Below are 7,500 nucleotides of genomic sequence, written 5' to 3' on the forward strand. Positions count from 1 at the left end.
ACTTCCAGCATGGAGCTCGTCTCATCTGAGTCCCAGAAGGGAGCTCTGATTTCCCGCATGGACCTCTGGCATTAAGCTCTGACTTCCAGCATGGAGCTCGTCTCATCTGAGTCCCAGGAAGGGAGCTCTGATTTCCCGCATGGACCTCGGGCATTAAGCATGGGCGTCTGACTTCCAGCATGGAGCTCGTCTCATCTGAGTCCCAGAAGGGAGCTCTGATTTCCCGCATGGACCTCGGGCATTAACGCTCTGACTTCCAGCATGGAGCTCGTCTCATCTGAGTCCCAGAAGGGAGCTCTTATTTCCCGCATGGACCTCTGGCATTAAGCCTCTGACTTCCAGCATGGAGCTCGTCTCATCTGAGTCCCAGGAAGGGAGCTCTTATTTCCCGCATGGACCTCGGGCATTAAGCATGGAGCGCTGACTTCCAGCATGGAGCTCGTCTCATCTGAGACCCGGAAGGGAGCTCTGATTTCCCGCATGGACCTCGGGCATTAAGGCTACTTTGTTACATTTTGGGATGAATGCTGGGCTTTGCTGAGGACTGTGCAAGATGCTCTTTGCGTGAGCTCCGGATAGGCGACTTTGTGACATTTTTGGGTATGCGTGCTGGGTACTTTGCTGGACTGAGTGCCGCTGCATTTTGGGATCCCATGCGGGTCCGTTTTTGGGACTGAGTGCCGCTGCATTTTGGAATACATGATGGTCCGTTTTGGGGTCCAGGCTGGGACTTAGTGCCGCTGCATGTTTGGGATCTTTGGCTCTGCATGGAGCTCGTCTCATCTGAGTCCCAGAAGGCGGAGCTCTGACTTTCCCGCATGGACCTCGGGCATTAAGCATGGGGCTCTGACTTCCAGCATGGAGCTCGTCTCATCTGAGTCCCAGAAGGGAGCTCTGATTTCCCGCATGGACCTCGGGCATTAAGCTCTGCACTTCCAGCTATGGAGCTCGTCTCATCTGAGTCCCAGGAAGGGAGCTCTGATTTCCCGCATGGACCTCTGGGCATTAAGCATGGGGTCTTGACTTCCAGCATGGAGCTCGTCTCATCTGAGTCCCAGAAGGGAGCTCTGATTTCCCGCATGGACCTCTGGCATTAAGCATGCTTGACTTCCAGCATGGAGCTCGTCTCATCTGAGTCCCAGAAGGGAGCTCTGATTTCCCGCATGGACCTCGGGCATTAGGCATGGGGCTCTCGACTTCCAGCATGGAGCTCGTCTCATCTGAGTCCCCGAAGGGAGCTCTTGATTTCCCGCATGGACCTCTGGCATTAAGCTCTGACTTCCAGCATGGAGCTCGTCTCATCTGAGTCCCGGAAGGGAGCTCTGATTTCCCGCATGGACCTCGGGCATTAAGGCATGGGGCTCTGCACTTCCAGCATGGAGCTCGTCTCATCTGAGTCCCAGGAAGGGAGCTCTGATTTCCCGCATGGACCTCTGGCATTAAGCTCTGACTTCCAGCATGGAGCTCGTCTCATCTGAGACCCTGAAGGGAGCTCTGATTTCCCGCATGGACCTCGGGCATTAAGCATGGGGCTCTGAGCTTCCGCATGGAGCTCTGACTTGCCCCCGCCACCCTCCCTGGTAGCTCGGCACGGGTCCGGTCCCCCGTGTTGAGTAAAATTAAGCCGCAGGCTCCCCTCCTGGTAGGTGCCCTTCCGTCAATTCCTTTAAGTTTCAGCTTTTCAACCATACTCCCCCCGGATCCCAAAGACCTTGTGGTTTCCCGGACGCTTGCGGGCAGTGGTTGGCGGGCGGCGAGGGCCCTGCACCTGCATGCCCAAAACGCTCACCCCCACCGGCCGGTCGACGGCCCGGCCTGGCGACTGAGACGGACTGTGAAGCTGGAGAGGCGGGCCGTTAAAGCCCGCGCGTCGTCCGTCCGGGACGACTTCGAGAGTGTGCGCGCTCGCCGGGAGGCCCAACGGACGGCAGACGCCAGTGGCCGGCTGACGCAGACCGGGCGCGGCGGGCACCGGAGCGTCTCGGTCTCGCCTTGGAGCCCCGGCCTGCCTAGCGTGCCCGCGAACGCCGCCTTCGGAGGCCGGGGGACGACGACGACGACGATGCGAACCCGCAGGCTGGGGGAACCGCCCGCCCGCACCGACACCGGCGCAGGGCCGGGCCGGTCGGCGGGGGCCCCCCAAGGGCGGGTCACGAGTGCCATTCGGTCGGGGTAGGGGCTCGGGCGGACCCGTGATTCTCATCCTTCGGTGGGTTGAGGTGGGAGCGAGAATGAGAATTATGGGAGGCGAGAGGAGCGAGGAGATGAGAGGGAGGACAGTGGGGTGAGGGAGAGAAGAGAGGAGAGAACGAGAGGGCCGGAGAAAGGAGAAGAGGAGGAGGGGGACCGCCACCCGAGAAAGAAAAGCCAGAGGTGAGGAAGGAGAAGAGAACCCGAGAAGGGGGAGGGAAGAAGGAGTGAAAAGAGAATAGAGGAAGAGGAAGGAAGGACGAAGGAAGAGAAAGAAAGAGAGAAGTGAGGAGGAGGGAAAGAGAGGAAAGGAAAGAGGATCGAGAAGGATGAGAAGAGAGGGAGAGTGGGAGGGGAAGGTGAGAAGTCGAGAGGGACGAGAAGAGAGGAAGAACGGAGGGAGAAAGGAGGAAGAGAAAGAAAGAAGGAGGAAAGGAGAGGAAGAGGAAAGATGAGGAAAGAAGGGAGAAGGAGGAAGAGAGAAAGAGGGGGAGGGAGAAGGAATGGTCGGAGAAAGGGGAAAGAGAAGAGAGGGGGGAAGGACGAAGAGAGGAGGGGGAAGAGGGAAGGTGAGGAAAAGGGAGAAAGAGAACTGAGCGTAAAGGGGTTGGCTCGGGGAGACGGTGGGAGAAAGGGGGAGGGAGAGGGAAAGAAGGGAGGGGGAGAGGGAGCCGGGACGAAAGAGAGAGAGAGAAAGGCGAAGAAGAGGGAGAAAGGAAGAAGAGAGGGAAGATGAAGCGAAGACTGAGAAAGGGTGGAGAAGATTAGGAATGAGAGTGAGGGGGAAATGAAATGGATCATTTCGAGAGCAAGGAAAGGGGGAAAGCGAAGAAGAACATGAGAAGGGGAAGCAGAAAGAGAATGAAAAGGGAGGGGCTGCGCGCTCTCCCCCCCCCATGCCGGCCCGAGTGTCGTGGTGAAGGCAGAGTGTCCCGAAAACGCCTCAAGTGGCGCCTAAATGCCAAACGCAGACGGAGTCAAAGTACTGAAAACGTGTCTCCTCAATATCCCGTCGACTGCCCCGAAAAGTCTACGCGGACGGAAGTTAAAGACTTGACGGCCAAGGCCACCACACTGAGGGGTGTAGGGAAAGACATGTCTGCAGCGCCCCGCACGACCGAAATCGGCACTACACCCGTAAACGGCCTCTGGTAGAAACGCCATTCATTTGAATGGAGCAAGTTTTCGGGATAGCTTATTCACATTTTAGGGCATCACTGGCGGAATCAAACACTTGTACACTTTCCCCGATCTGGGTGACCTCCGGATAGGCTACTTTGTTACATTTTGGGATGAATGCTGGGCTTTGCTGAGACTGTGCAAGATGCTTTGCGTGAGCTCCGGATAGGCGACTTTGTGACATTTTGGGATGCGTGCTGGTACTTTGCTGGGACTGAGTGCCGCTGCATTTTGGGATCCATGCGGGTCCGTTTTGGGACTGAGTGCCGCTGCATTTTGGAATACATGATGGTCCGTTTTGGGGTCCAGGCTGGGACTTAGTGCCGCTGCATTTTGGGATCTTTGGCTTGCATGGAGCTCGTCTCATCTGAGTCCCAGAAGGGAGCTCTGATTTCCCGCATGGACCTCTGGCATTAAGCTCTGACTTCCAGCATGGAGCTCGTCTCATCTGAGTCCCAGAAGGGAGCTCTGATTTCCCGCATGGACCTCGGGCATTAAGCATGGGGCTTTGACTTCCAGCATGGAGCTCGTCTCATCTGAGTCCCAGAAGGGAGCTCTGATTTCCCGCATGGACCTCGGGCATTAAGCATGGGGCTTTGACTTCCAGCATGGAGCTCGTCTCATCTGAGTCCCAGAAGGGAGCTCTGATTTCCCGCATGGACCTCTGGCATTAAGCGCTGACTTCCAGCATGGAGCTCGTCTCATCTGAGACCCGGAAGGGAGCTCTGATTTCCCGCATGGACCTCGGGCATTAGGCATGGGGCTCTCACTTCCAGCATGGAGCTCGTCTCATCTGAGTCCCGGAAGGGAGCTCTGATTTCCCGCATGGACCTCGGGCATTAAGGCTACTTTGTTACATTTTGGGATGAATGCTGGGCTTTGCTGAGACTGTGCAAGATGCTTTGCGTGAGCTCCGGATAGGCGACTTTGTGACATTTTGGGATGCGTGCTGGTACTTTGCTGGGACTGAGTGCCGCTGCATTTTGGGATCCATGCGGGTCCGTTTTGGGACTGAGTGCCGCTGCATTTTGGGATCTTTGGCTTGCATGGAGCTCGTCTCATCTGAGTCCCAGAAGGGAGCTCTGATTTCCCGCATGGACCTCGGGCATTAGGCATGGGGCTCTCACTTCCAGCATGGAGCTCGTCTCATCTGAGTCCCGGAAGGGAGCTCTGATTTCCCGCATGGACCTCGGGCATTAAGCATGGGGCTCTGACTTCCAGCATGGAGCTCGTCTCATCTGAGTCCCAGAAGGGAGCTCTTATTTCCCGCATGGACCTCTGGCATTAAGCATGGCTTGACTTCCAGCATGGAGCTCGTCTCATCTGAGTCCCAGAAGGGAGCTCTTATTTCCCGCATGGACCTCGGGCATTAAGCATGGAGCGCTGACTTCCAGCATGGAGCTCGTCTCATCTGAGTCCCAGAAGGGAGCTCTGATTTCCCGCATGGACCTCTGGCATTACGCTCTGACTTCCAGCATGGAGCTCGTCTCATCTGAGTCCCAGAAGGGAGCTCTGATTTCCCGCATGGACCTCGGGCATTAGGCATGGGGCTCTCACTTCCAGCATGGAGCTCGTCTCATCTGAGTCCCAGAAGGGAGCTCTGACTTCCCGCATGGACCTCGGGCATTAAGCATGGAGCTCTGACTTCCAGCATGGAGCTCGTCTCATCTGAGTCCCGGAAGGGAGCTCTGATTTCCCGCATGGACCTCGGGCATTAAGCATGGGGCTTTGACTTCCAGCATGGAGCTCGTCTCATCTGAGTCCCAGAAGGGAGCTCTGACTTCCCGCATGGACCTCGGGCATTAAGCTCTGACTTCCAGCATGGAGCTCGTCTCATCTGAGTCCCAGAAGGGAGCTCTTATTTCCCGCATGGACCTCTGGCATTAAGCTCTGACTTCCAGCATGGAGCTCGTCTCATCTGAGACCCGGAAGGGAGCTCTTATTTCCCGCATGGACCTCGGGCATTAAGCATGGAGCGCTGACTTCCAGCATGGAGCTCGTCTCATCTGAGACCCGGAAGGGAGCTCTGATTTCCCGCATGGACCTCGGGCATTAAGGCTACTTTGTTACATTTTGGGATGAATGCTGGGCTTTGCTGAGACTGTGCAAGATGCTTTGCGTGAGCTCCGGATAGGCGACTTTGTGACATTTTGGGATGCGTGCTGGTACTTTGCTGGGCCTGAGTGCCGCTGCATTTTGGGATCCATGCGGGTCCGTTTTGGGACTGAGTGCCGCTGCATTTTGGAATACATGATGGTCCGTTTTGGGGTCCAGGCTGGGACTTAGTGCCGCTGCATTTTGGGATCTTTGGCTTGCATGGAGCTCGTCTCATCTGAGTCCCAGAAGGGAGCTCTGATTTCCCGCATGGACCTCGGGCATTAGGCATGGGGCTCTCACTTCCAGCATGGAGCTCGTCTCATCTGAGTCCCGGAAGGGAGCTCTGATTTCCCGCATGGACCTCGGGCATTAAGCATGGGGCTCTGACTTCCAGCATGGAGCTCGTCTCATCTGAGTCCCAGAAGGGAGCTCTTATTTCCCGCATGGACCTCTGGCATTAAGCTCTGACTTCCAGCATGGAGCTCGTCTCATCTGAGTCCCAGAAGGGAGCTCTTATTTCCCGCATGGACCTCGGGCATTAAGCATGGAGCGCTGACTTCCAGCATGGAGCTCGTCTCATCTGAGTCCCAGAAGGGAGCTCTGATTTCCCGCATGGACCTCTGGCATTACGCTCTGACTTCCAGCATGGAGCTCGTCTCATCTGAGTCCCAGAAGGGAGCTCTGATTTCCCGCATGGACCTCGGGCATTAGGCATGGGGCTCTCACTTCCAGCATGGAGCTCGTCTCATCTGAGTCCCAGAAGGGAGCTCTGACTTCCCGCATGGACCTCGGGCATTAAGCATGGAGCTCTGACTTCCAGCATGGAGCTCGTCTCATCTGAGTCCCGGAAGGGAGCTCTGATTTCCCGCATGGACCTCGGGCATTAAGCATGGGGCTTTGACTTCCAGCATGGAGCTCGTCTCATCTGAGTCCCAGAAGGGAGCTCTGACTTCCCGCATGGACCTCGGGCATTAAGCTCTGACTTCCAGCATGGAGCTCGTCTCATCTGAGTCCCAGAAGGGAGCTCTTATTTCCCGCATGGACCTCTGGCATTAAGCTCTGACTTCCAGCATGGAGCTCGTCTCATCTGAGACCCGGAAGGGAGCTCTTATTTCCCGCATGGACCTCGGGCATTAAGCATGGAGCGCTGACTTCCAGCATGGAGCTCGTCTCATCTGAGACCCGGAAGGGAGCTCTGATTTCCCGCATGGACCTCGGGCATTAAGGCTACTTTGTTACATTTTGGGATGAATGCTGGGCTTTGCTGAGACTGTGCAAGATGCTTTGCGTGAGCTCCGGATAGGCGACTTTGTGACATTTTGGGATGCGTGCTGGTACTTTGCTGGGCCTGAGTGCCGCTGCATTTTGGGATCCATGCGGGTCCGTTTTGGGACTGAGTGCCGCTGCATTTTGGAATACATGATGGTCCGTTTTGGGGTCCAGGCTGGGACTTAGTGCCGCTGCATTTTGGGATCTTTGGCTTGCATGGAGCTCGTCTCATCTGAGTCCCAGAAGGGAGCTCTGATTTCCCGCATGGACCTCGGGCATTAGGCATGGGGCTCTCACTTCCAGCATGGAGCTCGTCTCATCTGAGTCCCGGAAGGGAGCTCTGATTTCCCGCATGGACCTCGGGCATTAAGCATGGGGCTCTGACTTCCAGCATGGAGCTCGTCTCATCTGAGTCCCAGAAGGGAGCTCTTATTTCCCGCATGGACCTCTGGCATTAAGCTCTGACTTCCAGCATGGAGCTCGTCTCATCTGAGTCCCAGAAGGGAGCTCTTATTTCCCGCATGGACCTCGGGCATTAAGCATGGAGCGCTGACTTCCAGCATGGAGCTCGTCTCATCTGAGTCCCAGAAGGGAGCTCTGATTTCCCGCATGGACCTCTGGCATTACGCTCTGACTTCCAGCATGGAGCTCGTCTCATCTGAGTCCCAGAAGGGAGCTCTGATTTCCCGCATGGACCTCGGGCATTAGGCATGGGGCTCTCACTTCCAGCATGGAGCTCGTCTCATCTGAGTCCCGGAAGGGAGC

Source organism: Phycodurus eques, unplaced genomic scaffold, assembly GCF_024500275.1.
Source record: "Phycodurus eques isolate BA_2022a unplaced genomic scaffold, UOR_Pequ_1.1 contig_297, whole genome shotgun sequence".
NCBI lineage: Eukaryota > Metazoa > Chordata > Actinopteri > Syngnathiformes > Syngnathidae > Phycodurus > Phycodurus eques.